We start from the raw sequence: 25,375 nt of genomic DNA, 5'->3' as shown, positions 1-25,375 counted from the left end.
GGGGAAAGTGCAGGGGGGTTTCTCCTAAAGTCCACAGTCATCTCCACTGTTTTGAGCGTGTTCAGCTCCAGGTTGTTAAGACTGCACCAGACAGCCAGCTGCTCAACCTCCTGTCTGTAAGCAGACTTGTCACCGTCCTGGATGAGGCCGATGACTGTAGTATCGTCTGCAAACTTCAGGAGCTTGACAGAGGGGTCTTTAGAGGTGCAGTCGTTGGTGTACAGGGAGAAGAGCAGAGGGGAGAGAACACATCCCTGAGGGGCACCAGTGTTGGTGGAGCAGCTGTTTGACATGAATTTCCCCAGTCTCACTAACTGTTGCCTATCTGTCAGAAAGCTGGTGATCCACTGACAGATAGAGCTAGGAACAGAGAGCTGGGTCAGTTTGGTTTGGAGGGTTGTTGGGATGATGGTGTTGAAAGCCGAACTAAAGTCCACAAACAGGATCCTCACATAAGTCCCTGTTTTGTCCAGATGTTGCAGGATGAAGTGCAATGCCATGTTGATTGCATCATCCACGGACCTGTTTGCTCGGTACGCAAACTGCAGGGGGTCCAGTAAGGGTCCAGTGATGTCCTTCAGATAAGCCAGAACCAGTTTTTCAAACGACTTCATGACGACAGACGTTAGAGCCACAGGTCTGTAGTCGTTAAGTCCTGTTATCTTGGGTTTCTTTGGAATGGGGATTATGGTGGAGCGTTTGAAGCAGGAAGGCACTTCACACAACTCCAGAGATCTGTTGAAGATCTGTGAAAAGATGGGGGCCAGCTGGTCAGCACAGATTTTCAGACAGGCTGGTGTAACGCCATCTGGGCCTGGTGCTTTTCTTCTTTTGTTTTTCTTGAAGACCTGGCGCACATCATCTTCACAGATTTGAAGAGCAGGAGGTATGGAGAGGGGGATTGCAGGAGGTGTTAATGGTTGTGTAGGGAGATGGTCAGAGTGGGTGTTGGGGGTTTCAAATCTACAATAAAACTCATTCAGGTCGTTAGCAAGTCGTTGATTAGCCTCAGTGCAAGGGGATGGTGTCTTGTAGTTTGTGATGGCTCTCAGTCCTCTCCAAACTGAAGTAGAGTCGTTGGAAGTAAACTGGTCTTCCAACTTTTTAGCATAGGTCTTTTTAGCCGCTCTAATCTCTTTGTTCAGTGTGTTCCTGGCCTGATTGTACAAGACCCTGTCCCCATTTCTGTAGGCATCCTCTTTGGCCTGACGAAGGTGTCTGAGTTTTACTGTAAACCATGGCTTATCATTGTTGAATGTTAAATAAGTCCTGGTAGGAATGCATATATCCTCACAGAAACTAATATAGGATGTTACAGTCTCTGTGAGTTCGTCCAGATCGGTGGTAGCAACTTCAAAAACGCTCCAGTCTGTGATGTCAAAACAAGATTGTAAATCCTGCTCTGTTTCGCTGGTCCATCTCTTCACAGTCTTTACTACAGGTTTAGCAGATTTAAGTTTCTGCTTGTAGGTCGGTATAAGATGAACCAGACAGTGATCAGAACGTCCCAAAGCTGCTCGTGGAACAGAGTGATATGCATCCTTTATTGTGGTGTAACAGTGATCCAGTATATTACTGTCTCTGGTGGGACAGGTAACATGCTGTCTGTATTTTGGCAGTTCACGGGAGAGATTGGCTTTATTAAAGTCCCCAAGAATGATTAAAACAGAGCCCGGGTGTTGTTGTTCTGTGTCTGTGATCTGATCAGCGAGTTTCTGTAAAGCTGAGCTCACATGCGCTTGAGGTGGAATGTAAACACTAACCAGAATGAGCGAGTGAAACTCCCGCGGCGAATAGAACGGCTTGCAGTTGATAAACTGCGTTTCTAGATCAGGACAGCACATCTTCTTTAACACAGTTACATCTGTACACCACCGTTCATTGATGTAAAAGCATGTCCCGCCGCCGCGCGATTTCCCCGTTGATTCTGCGTCACGATCCGCTCTAAACAGCTGAAAGCCCGGCAGATGGAGTGCGCTGTCCGGTATAGCGTCATTCAGCCAGGTTTCCGTGAAACACAGAGCAGCAGAGTGAGAGAAATCCTTATTTGTCCGAGAGAGCAGAAGGAGTTCGTCCGTTTTGTTGGGTAGAGAGCGGAGATTTGCGAGATGGATGCTAGGCAACGGCGTTCGAAATCCGCGCTTCCTGAGTCTGACGAGCGCTCCCGCTCGCTTTCCCCGTCTGCGCGTCCTGAAGCGCTTGATCAGCGCCGCTGCTCCTCCGATAACAATGTTCAGTAAAACGTCTGTATAATAGAAATCCGGAAAAATATCATGTGGTGTGTTCTGCCGAATGTTCAGCAGTTCATCCCTGGTGAAACTGATCGTGTTTGTTAAACAAAAAACAGGAAAAACGAACAAAAACAGTACAAACACTGGAGAGCCAAGCACTGAAGCAGCCATGTGCGGCGCCATCTTGGATTGGATTCAACATGGTTATCAAGTTTACTTCTAATTACTAAAGTTCTATTCTTAAATGATACTTGATTATTATAAAGCTTGACTGACTGGCGAGTAAACTAAAATAATTACTAGCCAATGGCGATTCAATTGCCAAGGTGTCGTAGAGGATTGTAAGTTGCTATGTAGAAACAACATTGCATCACTACACATGATTGACAGCTCTGGCATGACGAGACCCATAAAAACAATTAAAAAAATGCTGTGCATTCGTTTCTTTCAGTGATACAGTGTTGAACAAGGGACTTCAGCTTCGATACAGTGTTGAACAGGGGACTTTTCCCCACGTGTTCCCTCAACCACAAAAAAAAATATATATATACACTTACACATACAAATACTGGTGAATCCTTTCCTTTGGAATTAAATACAACATTATTAATGTGTACGAAAACAGTGCAGTGTATCATCCGGTTGGGCTATGGAGTTGAGAGAATGAGCTACTTCAGCAAGAGTCGGCTGTTTGAAAGTAAAAGTGACATGACATTCAGCCAAGAATGGTGACCCATACTCAGAATTCGTGCTCTGTATTTAACCCGTCCAAAGTGCACACACACGGAGCAGTGAACACACACTAGGGCTGTCAAAATTGCTCAAAAATGACGTTTCGAATATTCCCTCTAAAAAAAAAAAAACACGAATATTCGAACTATTCGAACATCTAGTTGCGCCTGTCGTCAATGACGCGCATTACGTCAGTAACAGGACAAAATAATACAAAGAGACATAACTACTTGTATAGGTAGTCTATTTAAGTTTAAACACATTTGACAACGTATTACCTACACAAAAACAAGGAAATCAACTAATGGCCAAGACTGCAGACCTCTCACCCTCTCACCCTCAACGGTTTAAATGAACAAACAAATTTTGAGTGCTGATCAAGAGTTTTGTGCAAGCAATTTAAAGTCGCGACTGTTGTCCCAAGGCTTCATTCAGTGATTGAAACAAATATTATTAATATTAATTGAAGTTTTACAGCATATAGAACTGACATTGAATGCTCCGAGCGAGCTGTGCTGTGGTAAACATGGAACTTTTCCTTGACATGAAACGATAAATAATCAAACCTCGGTTCCATTGCTTGACAGAACTCCCCGAAGCCTGCCCCATCCGCAATACTGATCGGTCTCATGTCCTTACATGTCCAAATGAACAAAATTAATTTATCCGTTATGGCCTCTTGTCGTGTTGCAGACAAAGAGTTTGTGGCGGGCGATGCAAATTCACGAGTTCACATCTACGTATATTTAATACAGTAAGGTTATGCGTATTTGGCGTGCTGTCCGGGTGGAGGGCTCCGAGCTCGGGATGTGGCCCGAACCCGAGAGTACTTCCCCCTGTTGTGGTAAGAGTAGATGGATCTATAAGTGAGGAGAAATGGGGTGGAGGAGGGATGCTGAAAACTATCAATGAACAGAGGTAGGTTCTGCTGTTATTTATACCTTGTCATGAGTTGATTACTGATTGGTCTCCACTTGTGTTAATCAGGTTAATGAACTGCGACTGCTCCTCCCGAACTTTGTTATAAAACATCATGTAATGTTAAGTGTCAAGACGTGACTGTTTAGCTGGAGTTCCACACATTATGCCATGCTCATTTGGGTGCGCATTTTTGAGATGTGACCTCATGTTGCTAGTGGTCGAATGGTATGCTAACTGTATCTTAAATAGCTAGCATACAACTTTATCTCGCGGGTCAACAATTTTACCTCGTTTTCTCTGCTGCGGTCAAGTTGGCCTCTGCACTTGCTGCCATCTTCCATGAAGACGCGTCAACTTTTAGCAATGATTTTGTGCCAGACAGTGCGACTCCTGTGACCTGTCCCTGAACCCTCAAGCGCGCTAGCGCGCCCACTCGCAAAGTAGACAACCACGTCTCTACTACCGCAGGCGTTTTTTTCCACTTTTTTTTTTTATTCGAATGTTAATTTTCACCTTCGAAATTCATTTTTTTTAAACTATTCGAATATATATTCGACTTTAGAATATTTGTTGACAGCCCTAACACACACACACTGTGACCACACCCGGAGCAGTGGGCAGCCATTTATGCTGCTGCACCAGGGGAGCAGTTGGGGGTTCGATGCTTTGCAGAAGGGCACCTAAGTCGTGGTATTGCTGGCCCGAGATTCGAACCCACAACCCGAGGATTAGGAGTCAAACTCTCTAACCACTAGGCAACGACTTCCCCTGGTTTCAAAACCTAGTAAGCTGCCTAGATAGGCAGCATTTTTGAGCATCACTGAAAGAGAAAATGTCAGTATTTCATTGAGACTTGAGATTAAATAAACTGCTTAAGTATTGTAGATCTTGTAGTATTAATTTTCACATGCAGTTACATATTGTCGGTTAAAAACAAGAAAGTGGCTGTTAAAAACATTGAGTGGCTGGTAGATTTTGAAATCCACCGGCCGACAAATTTTTTTATTTCCATCCCTGCTTCAGCACCACATACGAAACGCACACAGACTGCATACACACTGCAGACGGATTATGTGTGAAACAGGTGTGCGTCTTGTCGAGGTTTCCATTGGGAAGCTTCTTTTAAAAAAATTATAATTTCCCTGAAGCAAACCCGGTGGCATTTTAGATACACACAGGTTTAAAGACTCGTTCTCGCCCCCCTACAGATTCGGCTAGGTATACATCCGAGCTAAAATATCAAGGTGAAAGTCATTATCCGGGAGTGACGCACGAAGTGCTGCTAAGATGGTGACGGCCGGCTCCGCCCACTTCAAACCCTATATATCACAGTTTCAAAAACATTCTTCAGGAACCTACGGGTAACATCAGGGACACAATACGTCCATGTTTTCTATTACTTAGAGGAAAAGTTCAGCCCAAACCAATTTGCTGTTAATTTACTTACCCTCTGGCCATCCAAGATGTAGACGACTTTCTTTCATCAGTAGAGACTGGTTTTTTGACTCTCAAAGTGATGGCACTCCTTGACTTGCATAATATGAATCACCAAGGACCATGGATTCAGCTAATCATCTCAGTCTCTACTGAATAAAGTCACCTACAATTTGGATGGCCAGAGGGTGAAAAAATTAACAGCAATTTTTGCTTTTAGGGTGTACTATCCCTTTAATAATGTCAATAATAGTGCACTAAAAATAATCAACATGAAAAAAAAATGTAATGTGTAAAACTTTCAACCCACGTTATATTAACTGTCCGTAAGTACTGTATGTACTAACCTTTAAATTTACCATCTAATACAATCATGTGTACATGCCCATCATACTGTACTTCCATTTACGATACTTTCATGTAATTTCATCTGTAATTAATTTCTATGATTACATCAATAATCACTTTTGACCCTACCTCTTAACCCACTTTTAAACATAACCAAACCTGTAACCGTATAGTACCTCGATAGTAGCAAGTGTTTTGCACTACATCATGAACAAAACTACTTTTGTTAAACAAAAGTAACTGGTAAAGCCACCTAATATAAAGTAGAAACTAAACTTCTATAAAAGATGACAACTCAGAATTGAGTTTTGTTTGACTCTCCCTGACAATATCTCACTTTTTAACCAAAATAAGCTTCCAGTTAAACGATAAAAACTGACCAAGACAGATCACAGCAAACGCAAACAACTCGTTCAAGCAATCGGTTTCATTTTGTAGTGGCAATGAAATATTAAAAAGCCACTCAAACGTTACTCTGGCATAAGATCAAGTGCAGCATTACAATCAGGCGCCACATCTGGGGCTACAAAGTCTGAGCCGATTTACCCTACAGCTTGACCAATGCGAGTCTGGTTTAGGATTTCAACCAAAACAACGGCCCAATATGAAGAACAGGATATCATTTGCAACACCTTTAAATAAACTATAGGTTTGACGAAGAATGCTTAGCAGTTTCGACCTTAAATGAGTTGTTTTAATGAGATAGTTTTCCAAGAACATTTTCAAGGAGTTCAGAAAAAAAGTTGAAAGAATCCCACACAAAATAATATACCACGTCACAAGAACTAAACTGATATGTGGCGAGTGGCGTCACAGGACTTTCCCCCTTTCAAGTAAGTTACACTCAAGTTTCAATACGCGCTGAACATGGAGAAAGTTCACTAGTCTTCATGACGACTTTCCGTGATGTCACATCTTGGCTAACGTTAAGTTAATCGAACCAAAACAGAGAGCCGCAGTCAATAAAACCGCAGTGCTAGTCAGCGCACCCCTATCATCAACGCGTTTATACTACAGCTTTTGTTTACGGAGAAGAACAGCTGATGACAAATCTAACAAAGGTAACGCTATCTAAGGTTAGCGTGTGCTGACCGAGGGCCGAAGAGCAACCTGTATTACATGGGAAATTTTGACTTAGCAACTTCCGATGGTAAAATGCGGTGATCTCCTCGGGATCCACGCCACCCTCTCATCTGAACACTTAACCCAGCGATCGCGTGCTCACCTGCTGGCTTCTGGCCGCGTAGAGCTACCAAAAATGAATTGCGCCGAGTTCTCTTCAATCTACTTTGCTTGACGCCCGCGTTGGTTAAGGATTTAACCTGGTGCGTTCAAGGACCCACTTCACTAGTGACACGAGTGGCGTAATGACGTACAGTCTCTGCTCCGCCCAGGCCAACGGGAACCCTGAAGAGGCGGGCAGATGAAAAAAGCAAATGTGGTCGGTCATAGTAAAAGGAATTCCTACTATTTATTTAAAAGCCACTTATGGCTTTTATAATTCAGCTAAATTTAGTAATGTTTTGAGATATATTGTGCGGTGTGTACAAATACAATGTCTATTATGCAAATTAATTATACTAAACCTTTCCAAACCACCATAATTTTACATTATTTCTGGTATAAAACCTAAATATATGTGAAAACATCAAATACTATACAAAACACAAACCATTAATATCTAGAAATACTATATGCAATTTAAGACAGACTCCTTCCAGGTCTCTCACACAAATTGCATCCGGCTCTGAATCATCCTCACCATTTACACTTACCCAGTGCTTTAAGTGGCCCAAAAGAGGTGCCGGTACTCTATTATAGCCTATATTTATATATATGTATATATATATATATATATATATATATATATATATATATATATATATATATATATATATATATATACACCTTATTCGCAATCAGCCAATCCTAAGGAAAGTAGACTGACGTATAAAAACTGAGTCATATAGTAAAACACACAGACAATCACATATGAGACATTACTGCTGTTAAATCACTGAAAAACTGATCACAGATTAATTACAGTAAAGAATCAACAACTCTCTCTTTATCATTTACACACAGAGACACCATAAGAGATTAAATATACATAGTGGCGAGCGGGGTGAGATGAGCCCATTTTTACAGATGGTGTGTTTAAAGTGAGCACATGACAGTAATGGGTCCAACTTGCATATGTACATACATTTCAGGATGTGGTGCCTCTGTAGGGATAATGATTTTGAATCTAAAACAAACTTTCAAAATATAGCTTCCCAAAAGTTGTCTCTTGGCTCAACTTGCCCCCAGTGAGGGCTAAATTGAGCCTAGGGATAGGATAAGTTGAGCCACGTGGAGTTAAACTGTGCCACTGATTAAAATAAAACATTTTCAGCTCATGCTATATCAAAGGAAAAGATATTCAATAAAAAAACTTCTTGTGAATGGAAATACAATTTCATAAAAACTTAAATGGCCATTGTTCATGAACAATTAACAATTACTCTTTCAGAAAAAATAAAATAAAATTGAAAACAAAGAATGAAAATAAATAAAAAATAAATAAATACAACACAGCAATACATTAAAATAATAGTTTATAAACAAAAGAAGGGGTGATCCACTAGCTCAATTTACCACACTCCTATCATTTTAATAAACTTGTATCATCCAACAGTTCAGAGCTAACATCATGCTAACAGTATAGCCTCATATTATAACTTCCTAAAGCACAAAAGGTTTTTTTTCTTTATACCTAAATGTAGTTGCCAATTATCCAATGGGCTTCTTTCCATCACAGGGTGAGTAAAATGAATTACTCTTCATATATTTTTGGTCATATCACCAATTTTGTTTAAGGTTGCCTAAAAACAAGGAGTAGCTCAGCTTCCCTGCAGGCTAAAATCACCCCACTCTCCCCTACATAAATCAACCACAGAATTACAGGGTTAGTTCACCCCAAAATGAAAATTCTGTCATTTATTACTCACCGCCATGTCGTTCGAAACAAATAAGATCTTCATTCATCTTCAGAATACAAATTTGTATTAAATTGGAGAGCTCTCTGACCCTCCCATAGACAGCAACGGCAACGTAACTGTACTATTCCTAGGTTCAAAATTGTAGTAAGGACATCAGTAAAACAGTCCATGTGACTTCAGTGGCTTAAGTTAAATTTACGAGAATACTTGTGTGAAAAAAAAAGATCTTATTCAACAAATCTTCTCCCCTGAATTACAGTCTTCCACCATTTTAGAGTATCACAATGCATACGCATGCTTTGCCCTAAGCATAAACAACGCTGAATATGCAGATTACGTTCATGTGTGCGTGCTTTCCCTTGAACGTAAACAACGTTGATTACATCGAATATGTTCTTGGATACTCTCGATTTTTATTTTTGTTTTCTTTGCGCACACAAAAAGTATTCTCATAGCGCTGCAAAATCAAAGTGGAGCCACTGATGTCACATGGACTGTATCACCAATGTCTTTACTACTGTAAGTTTCTGGACCTGGGAACATTACAGTTGCGTTGCTCTCTGATTACATCAAAAATATCTTAATTTGTGTTCTGAAGATGAACAAAGATCTAACGGGTTTAAAATTTACATGAGGGCGAGTAATTAATCACAGAATTTTGATTTTTTTTTTAGTGAACTATCCCTTTAAACTCTGAACAGTTACAGTTACAAGTACAGAGACTAAAACAGAGCTATTATATTCTCCAATTACACACAATGGAGGTCTGTTACTGGACTTGGGTCATTTTAAAAACTTTAAATAAAAATATACTCACATTAGGATAAAGTCTCCAGTTTATAATTGGATCATCCTTCAGATCAGATAGATAATTCATACTAGAATATCTGAAGCCAGAACAGAAAAACCTTCATCTGTGATGCCACAATTCATCAACCTGTAGATAACAATGACACAATTTGAATTGTAGTGCTGCGGCTGTAGCTTGTTATTCAATGTGGTTTCAGAGCAGGAGAAGAGATATAATGACAAATAATTACCACATACTGCTGCTGATGGAATTAGATTGGAGCAAGTTGGTGCTCATTGAAACTGTTTGAAACTCATGTGGCTTAAGAACCGAACAGACAAACAAAGCTGAATGTGATTTATTGTTTCATAGTGACATAAGAACGGGTCTGTCTGGGAACAGTCTCTCGCAGCTTTAATACACACATACAGGATGCTACTTGCTTTACTTTGCTCTTTCCCATTACATATCATTTATTGACTTGTGATCAAAAACATCATTTTTTCATGTTTGGTCTAATCTGGCAACTAAACTCAATAGCTATATTCAAGGTCATAATATACTACATTTTAGTAATAGGAATTACCATAAAGGATGTTTTAATAATAACAAAGATTTTTTCCTATTAGAGAGATGATCTTACCACAGTATCTCCAATTTACAGTGTGGATCCTCCAGTACAGCAAAAAGCAGATTCACTGACTTTCCTAGTTTATTTTCAGACATATTCAGATCTCTCAGGTGTGAGGGGTTTGATCTCAGAGCAGAGGCCAGAACAGCACAAGTTTCATCAGTGATGCCACAATTATTCAACCTGTAGAGCACAATGACATATTCTTAAATGTTTACTTCAGATCAGTTTAGCAGTGAATCAATTATTAAAGAGAACTTAAAAACACCCAAATCTGTATGAGGGATCATTGGATTGAGGTCTAAAATGTCACAAAGCTTAAAACATGATCATAAACATCTTAATACATCTTTTTTATTAATGACACCATTCACTTCATAGCTTTTAGAGTTCTACTCCATAGAGTTTTACTATGTTGTGTGTATGTGTGCATACAGGTGTACCCTTCATCACCAAGCACAGTAAAATCAGAGATCACCCGGATTTACATGCAAGTATTTTTAAAACATAATTATAATGTAAAAACATGTATAGACACAATAAGTGCATTATATCAAATTATTCATTTAAATGTAGTTAAGGCCACCTAATATAAAGTGGGACCCATATTTCTTGTATAATTATATTTATTATACCATGTTGACATGCAAATTTCCATGAAGAGAGCCACATTTTTGAGCATGATAACAGTATGAACTGTACATGGTCAATCTGCCAACCTGCCCAATCAATTAGAGGACACCACTTCTAAGTTATATATTATAATAACCATTGGGCACATTATTAGCACTATTAATGACCTGTCAGACACTTTATTTCCATTTGTTTTAAAGTTTTCTTAATTTTTCTTTAAAATAAACACATCCAGAGCTAATATGCAATGGAAAAGTATGGGATCAGGAAAAGGCATATTTGTATTCATGTTGGTGTCCTTACTCTCCCTCTTACAATAATGACTTTTTTCTTTTAGAATATTTGTTACAGATAATTAATTTAAAAGGTTTTGTTATTGCAAAAGCAGGTTTAAAATGAACACAGAAGTCCACACGTGTACAAGACAATTTCTTTTACTTTCTGTACATGGTTTGTCCAATCAGTGGTAAGTATTCTGTTTGATATCATAACCCAGAAGAGAAAGACTAATTCGCTACTGGTTCCACCAAGATTTTCCTGTTGGGTTTTATAATGGAGTTTTCAATTTATGAGTAAAATAAAGCCTGTAGTAAACATATCTTTAGAATACTTTGGCATTTTGTTTAATTTTGAAGCTGTTGTGTTTATTTTTGAAAATGTATTTTTCTAATAAGTAAATAATCAGTCTCTGTCCCTTGTTGTGTTTGTTTTATTTCTTTCCAGGTGTTCCCTGCATATTGTGTTAATTTTAAGCTCCAGGTATTTCCTATATTGTTTCATTAGTCCCAGGTGTTCCTCGTCTTCCCATTTGGCTTGTCCTGTGTTTAAATAGTGATTCCAGTTTAGATTATCTTTGTTGGCTGTTATATGTCTTCTGTAAGTTCCTGTGTTTTCCATGTCTTTGAATTAAAATTCTATGTTGAATAAAAATCTCCAGCATCTCCTGTGTCTCCTTGCTTGCTTGTCCCTTTTTGTTTTGTTGTAAAAAGTATATTGTTTTCCTTTTCGCGTCGCTGCCCTATGGATGAACGAGCGATGTTCATTGCAGTGGCTCAGGCAGGCCACGACACTGTCATGTATGCGAGGACGTTTGTGTCGCTCACCATTGCCAGCTCCCTTGAGGGGGAAATCCTGGTGACACTGTTCTAGATTGGGATGATTTACCATGGCACCGCGGATCTCTTAGACACCACCAACCTCGGCTGGAAGGACGCAGTCATCCGGTGTCTGGAGAGCCTCTGATCCCAATCCGGCACCCATCAGCCAGCCGTCCCCAAGTCAAGCCCGTTGCCGGTTCATATACCATGCCAAGTTAAAAGGACTTTAATGTGGCAAGTCCAACGAACATTAATATGGCAAGCCCAACGAACATAAATGCAGCAAGCCTGCCAGCCCCAAATCTCACTCTAGTGCCTATTCCTCGTAAGTAACTCGTAAATGCCTTCCAGAACACCCTCCAGTACCCGATTCCCAGTTAAGCCCAAGATGGCCTCCTGGTCCCCCATCAAGCCCAGGAAGGGCTCCAGGCCCTGAGTACAGACCCGTACATTTCCCCAAGTTTTTTTTTTTTTTTTATCTGTTCTGCCATGGCCTACTGAGTCCCCACATCTGCCATGGCCTCCTGAGTCTCCTGTTCCACCATGGACTCCCGAGTCCCCAGATCAGCATGGAGCCCCAAACCGGTTCTGCTCTTGTAGGCCACTGTCCAGTGCCCACCCCCCTGCTCCATTGGATGTTATGTGGCATGAGGTCACGCCTTCCAGAGGGAGTGTTATGTCAGACTCTGTACTGTGTTTTGTATGTTTGATTTTTTTTCCAGGTGTTCCCCGTGTATTGTGTTAATTAGCGCCAGGTGTTTCATATGTTGTTTCATCCAAGGTGTTCCCCGTCCTCCCATTTGTCTTGTCCTGTGTATAAATAGTGATTTCGTTAATAGAAGATTTCAAGTTCCTTTGTTGTCCTTTCGTTAATAGTAGATTTCGAGTTCCTTTGTTGGCAGTTATACATCTTCTGTAAGTTCCTGTGTTTTCCACGTCTTTGAATTAAAATTCCATGTAGAAGAAATCTCCAGCATCTCCTTGCTCCTCTATCCCTGGGTAGCGTGACAATAAGCCAATAATCTTAAAAATAAAAACATTATAAATCTCTTTGGAAAAATTTGAAGGAACTGGTGGCAAATTAGTCTTCCGGGCTCTGATGTCATACCTGCACCACTATATACCTACCTTTTCCATTTTGTCTGACTTGTCATTACATTTTCTGACTTTGTTTAAATTTTCGGTTTTATTTTTGGATTTGTTATTTTGTTTTTAAAAATTTGTTTTGCACCTCATAAACAATTTTTGGTACCATTTTGGTATTTTTGGATTTTACCATAGTATCTCCAGTTTACAATGAGGATTCTGTAGTACATCAGAAAGCAGCTTCACTGAATCTCCTAAATTATTAACAGACATTTTCAGTTCTCTCAGGTGTGAGGGGTTTGATCTCAGAGCTGAAGCCAGAGCAGCACAACCTGCATCTGTAATCCTACAGTATGCCAACCTGTAAAAAACAATGACACCCTCTTCACTCTCTCAGATTAGATCAGTTTAGCAGTGAACCTATTATTAAAGATGAGTTACAAATGGACCAATCTGTACATTTGATGGATTATTAGAATGAGACCGAAAATGGCACAGAGCACAAAACATGATTATAAAACATCTCATTCAAGCAGATAAATTTTTATTATATGCACCATATCTGTATTTTATGTAAGATGTCTGTCTTATGCAAAATCAAACATAGCATATACGAGTCATATGATCTTTCCTCAGTTTCTCCAGTGTACAGTGAGGATCCTCCAGTACAGCAGAGAGCAGACTCAGACTTGAAGGACCGAGTTTGTTCACAGACAGATCCAGTTCTTTCAGCTGCCTGGGGTTTGATCTCAGAGCTGAAACCAGAACAGCACAACCTTCACCTGTGACGCCAGAATTCCACAACCTGTCAACAGATAAAAATCATACATGTGAAATGCTACAAAATCCATCAAACAACTTGCTGCAATGAAAAACAAACCAATATCCCGGAGTAATTAATTTACTCAAACAGTACACTGACTGAATTGGTGTGAAGAGAGAACTGAAGATGAACACTGAGCCGAGCCAGATACCGAACAAAAGATTGACTCTACTCTAGTCAAGAACCGTTTCAGTCAGACGCGTCCGATTCAACAACCGAGGAGCTGATGATACTGTGCATGTGTGATTCAGCGTGAAGCAGACTGACACACAAAGCGTTTGAACCGAACTGGTTCTTTTGGTGATTGATTCTGAACTGATTCTGTGCTAATGTTATGAGCGCGGGTAAACCGAAGGCTTGAATGAAGTGCAATCATCGCCAATGACACCATTACGTCGAACGCAAAAGAACCGGTGAAACGTTTTCTTCAACCAGTTTATTGAATCGACTCAGTATCGGGCTCAGCTCGGTGTTCATGTTCAGTTTTCTCTTCACAGCAGTTCAGTCAGAGTACTGTTTGAGTAAATGAATTACTCAATATTTACTGAGTAAATATTGGTTTGTTTTAACTCAGAGGGAGTGTCAGCCACATTAAAAAAGTTAACAGCTTAAGTCGTTTGTGGATTAATACGTATTGGAGACGCGAACCGCTTAAAACGATTCAGTTCGATTTGGTGAACTGGTTCAAAAAGATCCGGTTACATCGAATGATTCGTTCGCAAACTGGATATCACAAACTGCTTTGTTTTTAACTCTCTCACAACAGACACGGAGGAGAAGACAATGATGAATAAAGTTGTAGTTTTTGCTATTTTTGGACCAAAATGTATTTTCGATGCTTCAAAAAATTCTAACTGACCCTCTGATGTCACATGGACTACTTTGATGATGTTATTCTTACCTTTCTGGACATGGACAGTATACCGTACACACAGCTTCAATGGAGGGACTGAGAGCTCTCGGACTAAATCTAAAATATCTTAAACAGTGTTCCAAAGATAAACTGAGGTCTCACGTGTTTGGAACGACATGAGGGTGAGTTATTAATGACATAATTTAGATTTTTCGATGAACTAACCCTTTAAGCAGCAAACTTTGCAAAACACAAAATTTATGTCACTGCCAAAACTTTTGGCCATGACTGTAATCCGCACCCTAGACTGTAAACTGGAAGAAAGTTCATGTGTTCATTTGTCAAGTTTGAGACCAGCTCTTATAATTTCAGATGCCCTTCTGTAAAATGTCAAAACTCATAAAAACAAACAAACAAAAACGTATTAACTACCTAGTAGATTTTAGCTGTTGAATTCAAAAGATGTATAACAGCCATTCAAAAGACTGACCACTAAACACTGGAAATCATCTGCCGCACTGATGATTTATGAGCTTTTAACTTTGATGTTTTTAATGTTTAAACCGTGAATGTATTGTTCTCCGTGACACTTACTGAACTGATCTGGATTCTATAATCACAGGCAGCAGCTTCTGAAGAACTTTCATATTTTCATGTGTATTCTTTCCTTTAACAAATTTATCAAGACGAAACTCATTCAGCTCATCCTCTGACGTTAACAACACAAAAAAACTAAAGCTTACCACTGAGATGAAGAGAGTTTGGCTTCACTTATTGTTCCAGATTCAAGATAATGTTGTATTTCTTGCACTAGTGAATGGTCACCCAGTTCATTTAGACAGTAAAAGAGATTTATGGTTTTCTCTGGAGAGTTAGTGGTCCTGATCTTCTTCTTGATGTGCTTAACCATTTTCTCACTGCAGTAAGTTTCCTCATTGCTGTCGGTTTTCTCATTGCTACTTCTTGACCATTTTATTAGTCGTTGTAGGTGAACCTGATGAGTCTTCACTGACAGACCCAGAAGAAACCGCAAGAAAAGGTCCATATGTCCATTTTTACTCTGTAAAACCTCATTCACAGCTCACAGAAACATTTTTAATCATGAGTTAAAAAAACAGCCTTTACCTTCACACAACAAACTCTGTTTGGTGATTTGGTCAAAACCATTTATGTTGTTGCTTGTACAGGAGAGGTGGGCATATAGAGCTGCTAGATGTTCCTGAATGCTCAGATGAACAAAGCAGAAGACTTTCCCCTGATACAAGCCAAACTCCTTTCTGAAGATCTGAGTGCACAATCCTGAGTACATTGATGCTTCTGTCACATCAATGCCACACTCTCTCAGGTCTTCCTCATAGAAGATCAGGTTTCCTTTCACAAGCTGCTGGAAAGCCAGTTCACCCAGTTTGAGAACCATGTCTTCATCTGTCACATTCTTCTCATAGTCCTTCTCATGTTTGATGTTGGTCTGAATGATCAGGAAGTGTGTGTACATTTGAGTGAGAGTCTTGGGAATCTCTTCAATCTCTTCTTCACTCTACATCTTCTCTAGAACAGTGGCTGAGATCCAGCAGAACACTGGGATGTGGCACATGATGTAGAGGCTCCTTGACGATTTCAGGTGTGTGATGATCCTGTTGGCCAGGCTCTGATCGCTGATCCTCTTCCTGAAGTACTCCTCCTTCTGTGGCTCATTGAAGCCTCGTACCTCTGTCACTCGATGGACACACTCGGAGGGGATAAGATCAGCTGCTGCTGGTCTGGAGGTGATCCAGATGAGAGCAGAGGGAAGCAGATTCCCCACAATGAGGTTCATCAGCAACACGTCCACTGAGGCTAAATTAGATATATTACACAACCTCACATTGCTCTGAAAATCCAGCGAATAACGACACTCATCTAGACCATGAAAGATGAACAACACTTTAGATTTGTCACTGGATATTTCCATGTCTTTAGTTTCAGGGAAGAAAAACTGCAGGAGATCTGAAAGACTGAGTATTTTATCTTTCATCAAATTGATTTCTCTGAAAGGAAGTGGAAATATGAGATGGACATCCCGATTCTCTTTCCCTTTAGCCCAGTCCAGAATGAACTTCTGCACAGAGACCGTTTTCCCAATGCCAGCAACTCCCTTTGTCAGCACAGTTCTGATGTGTTTGTCTTGTCCAGGTAAAGGTCTAAAGATGTCATTGCATTTAATCGTTGTATCCTCTGTTGCTGCTCTCCTGGATTGTGTCTCAATCTGTCTCACCTCATGCTCATTGATGATCTCACCAATCTCACTCTCTGTGATGTAAAGCTCTGTGTAGATCTCATTCAGCAGTGTTGGGTTTCCCTGTTTTGCTGTTCCCTTATTAAGACAAAGAAATTTCTTCTAATAATAATAATGAGTTGATGAGTTGAATCTGGTGTGTTTGAACAGGGAGACATATCAAATATGCAGTGTTGGGGTTCTCCAGGACCAGGATTGGGAGCCACTGCCTTATGGGACACACTTATGTGTTTACAGAGATTTTTAGTTTTTATTATTATTATTATTATTATTCAACTTTGCATTTTAAAATAAATTCTAAATCTCTTTTCATTAGTCCCTATTACAGAGGACAATTTAATTTTTGGTGCTTCTAATTAAGTGAAAAAAAGCAGTTGCAAATGATGTACAAAATAAATATACTTTTCTGTACACCAAGAAAACGTGCAACACTTTTTTTTACTACCAAATTATTCTCAGTATCTAATTATTATTATTATTATTATTATTATTATTATTATTATTATTAATAATATTTCACATACATTGGAAAGGTTTCCGTGACCAGATCAATTACACTACTGATAACAGTCCTTTAAGCATGTAATATTTTTTAAAATAATTAATATGAATATAGCTTCCTATTATTGACTAGCTTTTAATAATAGATGCATTTAACATTTAATTATACAGCATCTTTACAGAGGCTGCTTTTATGGTTTAAAAAAAAGTAGCATGTAATGAAATAATATGTCCTTCCTTTCTGTCTTTCAGGATTGTTTGCAGATAATGCTGTTCTTCTCCATCTTGCACAATATCATCTCGGTTATGTATGTAACCTTGGTTCCCTGAATAGGGAACGAGATGCTGCGGTGACGTCACCACGTATGGGAACACTTTCGGTGTGACGAATGTCTGAAGCCCTATACCATCCCGCCAATCCTATTGGCCAAATAGCGCGTGGCTATTTGGCCGCGCGCCATTTACCTCAGATTTCATGAGTGAAGAGGAAGAAGAAAGCTATCAAGGTATGGCACGGCCAGAACCGCAGCATCTCGTTCCCTATTCAGGGAACCAAGGTTACATACGTAACCGAGATGTTTCCTTTCATAGGTCACTTCGATGCTGCGTTGACGTCACCACGTATGGGAACGCTATACCATAACGCCTGACGTACCTGATAGCTGGGATCCAAGGAAGCATCTGCTCAAGCGGAAAGAACCCGGGAGCCAGGAGCCATCCTCACATCCAGGCTGTAAGACCTGATAAAAGTACTCGGTGAGGACCAGCCTGCCGCAGCACAAATATCATCCATAGAGGATCCACTGAGAAAGGCTTGAGAAGAAGCCACTGCTCTCATGGAATGGCCTTTAACTCCTAAGGGCGAAGCGAGCCCGCGCGCCTCATAGGCAAAGGAAATAGCCTCCACCAGCCAATGGGACATGTGCTGTTTCGTGACTGCATGGCCCTTATTCTTATGTCCAAAACAGACAAACAGCTGGTCAGACTTACGCCAAGGGGCAGTACGATCCACATAAGTCTTTAATGCTCTCACAGGGCAAAGACTTAGATCCCCAGACTCGGCCACAGCAGGGGAAAAAGCCTCCAGGACCACCTGCTGAAAACGAAAGGGATTAGATGCGACCTTAGGAACATAATTAGGCCTAGGTCGCAACAACACTTTCACAGAGCCCGGTGCAAACTCCATGCACGAGGGTGAGACAGAGAGAGCCTTCAAATCCCCAACTCTCTTGAGGGAGGATAAAGCCATGAGAAGAAGTGTCTTCAGAGTCAGGATTTTATACAGTTTCCAGGGGCTCAAACGGATGCCCTGACAAACCAAGCAACACAATGGATAAATCCCACGCAGGAACTCGCACAGGGCGGAAAGGCCTCAGCCGTCGCGCACCCTGTATGAAGCGAGAAACCAGTGGATGACGACCCACTGAGACACCACCTATATACTCGTGGTAAGCTGAAATAGCCGCCACATAAACCTTCAGGGTAGCTGGTGTCACTCCATCTTAAAAACGGTCCTGAAGAAACTCCAGTACTGAAGCCACTGGGCAGTAAACTGGATCCACATTATGAGTTTCGCACCAAGTCATAAACAGTTTCCACTTGAAAGCATATAGGCGTCTCGTAGAAGCTGCCCTAGAGTTTAGTAAAGTCTCGGTGGTCTCAGCAGAAAGACCAGGACATATCAACTCACTCCGCTCAGAGGCCACGCCCACAGATTCCACAGATCTGGCCTCGGATGCCAAATCCGTCCTTGTGCTTGCGATAATAAATCCTGTCTGAGGGGAATCTCCCACGGAGAGCCCGCTAACAGATTGATCAGATCCGCAAACCACGGCTGTGTGTGCCATCGCGGAGCCACCAGCAGCAGCTGTCCCACTCTGTCCCGCCGTATTCTGAATAATACTTCTGGGATCAGACGAACCGGGGCAAACGCATACAAACTGGTCCTGGGCCAGCTGTGAGCTAGCGCATCCAAAACCAGGAGTGATGGAGGACATAGGGAGAACCATAGCAGGCAATGCGTAATCGTGCTCGACGCGAATAAATCCACTTTCGCTTCCCCGAAAATCCGCCATAGGAGATTCACCGTCTGAGGGTGCAATCTCCATTCCCCCGCTCCAAAGCCTGTCTGGATAGAAAATCCGCTCCGAAGTTCAGTTGTCCGGGGATGTGAACAGCCCGGATCGACAGAAATTTGTTTTGAGACCAAAGAAGAATACGTCTCGCCAGCCTGCACAGGGGGCGAGAACGCAATCCTCCCTGATGATTCAGATAAGACACGACCGCTGTGTTGTCCATTCTGAGAATCACATGACGGCCGATCAGTAGACTCGAAAAATACTGGAGAGCCAGAAAGACCGCCAGTAATTCCAATTTGTTTATGTGCCAGCTGCGTTGTGCCGCTGTCCACACTCCGTGGGCTGGGCGCCCCTGACAAACCGCCCCCCAACCGGTCAAAGACGCATCTGTCGTGACAGTCTCTCGGGAAGCACAAATCCCCAGCCGAACCCCGGTGCGGAGAAATTCGGCTGACGTCCATCGTTTTAACAACATCACACACCTCCGTGTCACCGAGATCGTTCGATGCGGAAGACAACGGGGTGAAATATTCCGTCGTTTCGTCCACCACTGAAACGGGCGCATGTGAAGCAAACCCAGATGAACTACGGGAAGCGCCGCTGCCATTAGACCTAACAGTCTGAGGCACAATCTCACTGTTACAGCGTGACCCGCTCTGAAGTGCTGTACGCATGATGCAATCGACTGAGCGCGCGGGAGAGAAAGCTTTGCTGTCATCACGCGAGAGTCCAATTCTATTCCCAGAAAGGTAATCCGTTGAGAGGGGATTAACACACTTTTCTGGAAATTCGTGCGTAAGCCCAGGCTCCATAAATGATTCAGCACAAAGTCCCGATGAGAGTGTGCTTGAGTCTGCGATTGCGCTAACACCAGCCAATCGTCCAAATAGTTCAACACACGGACGCCCCGGAGCCGCAATGGGGCCAGAGCTGCGTCCATGCATTTCGAGAAAGTACGGGGAGCTAGCGCTAAGCCAAAGGGAAGAACGCGGTACTGATACGCTTTGCCCTCTAAAGCGAATCTGAGGAACTTCCTGTGTCTCTTGATGATCTGAATATGAAAGTACGCATCCTTCAGATCGATCGTGACAAACCAGTCGTTTGGTTGAATCTGAGACAAAATAGACTTTACCGTCTCTGCAGTTGATCCAGAATGCAGCAGCGAGGGTTGTCTTCAATGAGCCAAAAAAAGTTCATGTTACTCCTCTCCTCATCAGGTTACACTGGCTACCAGTAGCTGCTCGCATCAAATTCAAGGTACTGATGCTAGCCTACAAGACGACCACTGGCACGGCACCAACTTACCTAAACTCATTGGTTAAATCTTATGTGCCCTCCAGAAGTTTGCGCTCTGCAAGTGATCGACTCCTTGTGGTACCATCCCAAAGAAGTTCAAAATCACTCTCACGGACCTTTTCCTGGACTGTGCCCAGCTGGTGGAATGACCTCCCAATCTCAATTCGTACAGCTGAGTCCTTACTCATTTTCAAGAAACAGCTAAAGACTCATCTTTTTCGCCTGCACTTAACCAACTAACACTAGCACTTTTCCTTTTCTTGTCTTTTAATTAAAAAAAAAAAAAAAACCTACCTATGCGTTCTATACTAGACTAACTGAGACTTGTCATGGCACTTGTATACTGTTGTTGTTCTCTTGTTGACCTGACTGCTTCTATTGTTCTCATTTGTAAGTCGCTTTGGATAAAAGCGTCTGCTAAATGATTAAATGTAAATGTAAATGTACCGTCAACATCTTGAATTTGCTCGGCCTGAGAGCAAGATTCAGACGGCGTAAGAATGGGTCGTAATCCGCCGTCTTTTTTTGGTACCACAAAATAATGGCTGTAAAACCCTGACTCCATCTGAGAGGGGTGTACTTCTTCTATAGCCCCTTTGCTCAGTAGAGCTGACATCTCCCGTCTCAACACCGCTATATCCATCGGTTTGACCACCGTGGAAAGAATTCTGCGGAAGGGGGTGGGCCTTTCCGAAACTGAATGGTGTATCCGTGACAAATTGTGCGTAACACCCATTGAGAAATGCCGGGCAAGCGTTCCCACGCGGCCCGAAAGAATGTTAGCGGTCTCAAAATGTCAGTTTCCTTCAACGCACACATTGAAATGTCCGGGCACTAAAAACTTGCGGTGTTTGTGCACAGGGGAAGTATATGCATAGTAGTCTGCCGCTAGCGAAAAAGCGGCGGCTGTGCGAGCCGTCATGACGGGCCGTTCATGAAAGACCCCTTGAAGCGTCCCTCGAGCTCTGAAAACTGGATCGCGCAGAGTATCTGAGGGAGCGTTTGGCGTTGCAGTTCGCTCCAATGCTGTACGAGGCGCTGTTTGCGGCGAAACAGTCAAAGTTTGAGCATGGGGACTGCAATGAGAGTGTTGGATGCGCGAAAGCGGTCCAACGGCGCTCTCTAGCGGAGGGCACAGTCCCTGGCAGGCAGCAAAAGGATCAGGAGCTGCTGTTCGGTGCCCGAGAACGAGAGGCATTAGCTGTCGAACTCAGGTTCAGCCTTTTCCGTTGGCGTTGAGCCGGTGGAACAACCCTAGGGCCCCAATCCTTGCGAGGGGGCGCCATAGGTGAAAGCTCCTCCCTAGAGGCTACTCGCTGGCGGTGAGAGGATGTTGAACGAGAGCGCGCGGGCGCCTGTCGGCGTTCAACCTCTCTGGGTCTGCGGGGAATCAGCTGGTGGAAAGCGGCTGATTGCTGTTTCGCTGCCCTGAATTTTTCCACCACTGAAGTGACAGCCTCTCCAAACAAACCGTCCTTGGAGACAGGGGCGTCCATAAGAAAAGATTTATCCTTCTCCTTTATGTCGGTGAGATTAAGCCAGAGGTGGCACTCAACCGTAATCAAACCAGCCATGGAACGGCCCACTGTCGAGCAGTATGTTTGGTAGCACGAAGCGCCAAATCAGTTGCCCGCCGTAGTTCTTTTACCGCTTCAGGTGTAATGCCCTCCCCTTCATCCAATCCTTTTAACAGCTCCGCTTGGTAGGCCTGGAGGACCGCCATAGAATGGAGCGAAGCAGCCGCTTGGCCAGTGGCCATGTACAACCCGAATTCCGGAAAAGTTGGGACGTTTTTTAAATTTTAATAAAATGAAAACTAAAAGACTTTCAAATCACATGAGCCAATATTTTATTCACAATAGAACATAGATAACGTAGCAAATGTTTAAACTGAGAAAGTTTACAATTTTATGCACAAAATGAGCTCATTTCAATTTTGATTTCTGCTACAGGTCTCAAAATAGTTGGGACGGGGCATGTTTACCATGGTGTAGCATCTCCTTTTCTTTTCAAAACAGTTTGAAGACGTCTGGGCATTGAGGCTATGAGTTGCTGGAGTTTTGCTGTTGGAATTTGGTCCCATTCTTGCCTTATATAGATTTCCAGCTGCTGAAGAGTTCGTGGTCGTCTTTGACGTATTTTTCGTTTAATGATGTGCCAAATGTTCTATATAGGTGAAAGATCTGGACTGCAGGCAGGCCAGGTTAGCACCCGGACTCTTCTACGACGAAGCCATGCTGTTGTTATAGCTGCAGTATGTGGTTTTGCATTGTCCTGCTGAAATAAACAAGGCCTTCCCTGAAATAGACGTTGTTTGGAGGGAAGCATATGTTGCTCTAAAACCTTTATATACCTTTCAGCATTCACAGAGCCTTCCAAAACATGCAAGCTGCCCATACCGTATGCACTTATGCACCCCCATACCATCAGAGATGCTGGCTTTTGAACTGAACGCTGATAACATGCTGGAAGGTCTCCCTCCTCTTTAGCCCGGAGGACACGGCGTCCGTGATTTCCAACAAGAATGTCAAATTTGGACTCGTCTGACCATAAAACACTATTCCACTTTGAAATAGTCCATTTTAAATGAGCCTTGGCCCACAGGACACGACGGCGCTTCTGGACCATGTTCACATATGGCTTCCTTTTTGCATGATAGAGCTTTAGTTGGCATCTGCTGATGGCACGGCGGATTGTGTTTACCGACAGTGGTTTCTGAAAGTATTCCTGGGCCCATTTAGTAATGTCATTGACACAATCATGCCGATGAGTGATGCAGTGTCGTCTGAGAGCCCGAAGACCACGGGCATCCAATAAAGGTCTCCGGCCTTGTCCCTTACGCACAGAGATTTCTCCAGTTTCTCTGAATCTTTTGATGATGTTATGCACTGTCGATGATGAGATTGACGTTGAGGAACATTGTTTTTAAAGTTTTCCACAATTTTTTTACGCAGTCTTTCACAGATTGGAGAGCCTCTGCCCATCTTTACTTCTGAGAGACTCTGCTTCTCTAAGACAAAGCTTTTATAGCTAATCATGTTACAGACCTGATATCAATTAACTTAATTAATCACTAGATGTTCTCCCAGCTGAATCTTTTCAAAACTGCTTGCTTTTTTAGCCATTTGTTGCCCCCGTGCCAACTTTTTTGAGACCTGTAGCAGGCATTAAATTTTAAATGAGCTAATTAAGTGGATAAAAGTGTAAAATTTCTCAGTTTAAACATTTGCTACGTTATCTATGTTCTATTGTGAATAAAATATTGGCTCATGTGATTTGAAATTCCTTTAGTTTTCATTTTATTAAAATGTAAAAAACGTCCCAACTTTTCCGGAATTCGGGTTGTAGGATTTCCCCACTAAACTGGACGTGACTCGACACGCCTTCGAGGGAAGGAGGGGGCGGGACTTCCACGCCGCGGCCGAATTAGGCGCAAGGTGCTCGGCGAGAGTCTCTTCCACCAGCGGTATCGCTGCATAGCCATGGTCCGCCATATCAGAAATGGTGGCGAAATCTGCAGCTGCAGCATTCGTGATCCGCGCCGAAAACGTCTGTTTCCAGGACCTCGAAACCTCCTGGTGGAGGTCTGGGAAAAAGGGCAGAGGCCTCCGGGCTGCGCAGGCGTATGACTAGTCAAAAAACGGTCGTCCAGCTTGGAAGAAGGTTGGGCCTCGGCCTTCTCAACCTCCCATTCCAGCCCCAATGTACCCACCGCACGGGAAACCACATCCAACAGCTCACTGTAGGAGGGGGAAACACGCCTCTCCTGTCCACTAGGAGGGAGAGGGCTCGTGTCGGCCGCGAAGTCCTCAGACCCCGAGGCCGCGGTGGATAGAACGTCGTCCTCATGGCGGTCACAACCGAAGGAGATGGCAGTACATGCCTCCAGTGTGGGCCATAAATCCTTACAGGAAAAGACGACAGGCCGCAGGCCATCGCAGTGGGGGCATGAAGAAAGGCCGCTAAGCGCCGCCTGTGCGTGGTGTAGGCCTAGGCAAACTACGCACCTGTCATGAGTGTCCCCCTTGACGATGTACCTGGTACACACCTCTTTGCACTTCCTGAAACTCATCGCGTCCGCGGAGAGGAGAATACTGCTCGTGATGATCGCTGTTGAACGCGAGACAAAAGGGCACAGAAGATTCGCTTCGTACTGAAGGAATGAAATCTGAGGTAAATGGCGCGCGGCACCAGGTATATATATGCGTACGCATGCATGGGTGGTGCCACGCGCTATTTGGCCAATAGGATTGGCGGGATGGTATAGGGCTTCAGACATTCGTCACACCGAAGGTGTTCCCATACGTGGTGACGTCACCGCAGCATCGAAGTGACCTATGAAAGGGAACTTCCCACCACACACAGAAATGCTCCCTTGATCAGTGTTTAGACTTTGCAGTGGTTTGATTTTTGCAGAAAATGCAACTTTGTTTTAATTCTAAGCTTATAATGAATACATTGTGACCTTCCAGCAACCCATATATTGTATACAGAACCAGTGATCAAAACAATAATTGAAAATAGTATTTTCGTATTGATAAAGCATTGTGTTCTCTTTTTCAAGCTTCATACAGTAAACTTTACTTCTGGTGCTTTTATCATAAAAAAAAAAACATCAGTTCTCATCAGGAGTTTTCGTAAAGGATGTATTCATGCACAGCCATC

At 42.5% G+C, this 25,375-nt stretch overlaps 1 protein-coding gene and 1 pseudogene across 4 annotated transcripts in view; both read right to left on the bottom strand.

Annotated features, from left to right (window-relative positions):
* Positions 1-7,041, bottom strand: part of LOC132140785 (CAP-Gly domain-containing linker protein 1-like) — a 60,616-nt gene extending 53,575 nt beyond the window's left edge. For 3 of the 4 annotated variants that reach the window (XM_059549761.1, XM_059549764.1, XM_059549762.1), the window contains exon 1: positions 6,892-7,041. The gene's annotated coding sequence lies outside the window, so the exon portion shown is untranslated. The remainder of the gene's footprint in view (positions 1-6,891) is intronic. The other variant, XM_059549763.1, reaches the window with a different exon arrangement.
* Positions 7,042-9,520: 2,479 nt separating this feature from the next.
* LOC132140176 (NACHT, LRR and PYD domains-containing protein 3-like) lies at positions 9,521-20,088 on the bottom strand (annotated as a pseudogene).
* Between the last annotated feature and the right edge of the window lie 5,287 nt (positions 20,089-25,375).

The sequence above is a fragment of the Carassius carassius genome, chromosome 5, assembly GCF_963082965.1.
Source record: "Carassius carassius chromosome 5, fCarCar2.1, whole genome shotgun sequence".
Classification (NCBI taxonomy): Eukaryota; Metazoa; Chordata; class Actinopteri; order Cypriniformes; family Cyprinidae; genus Carassius; species Carassius carassius.
The sequence above is the reverse complement of the archived record's forward strand: the minus strand, read 5'-3'. Positions and strand labels throughout refer to the sequence as shown.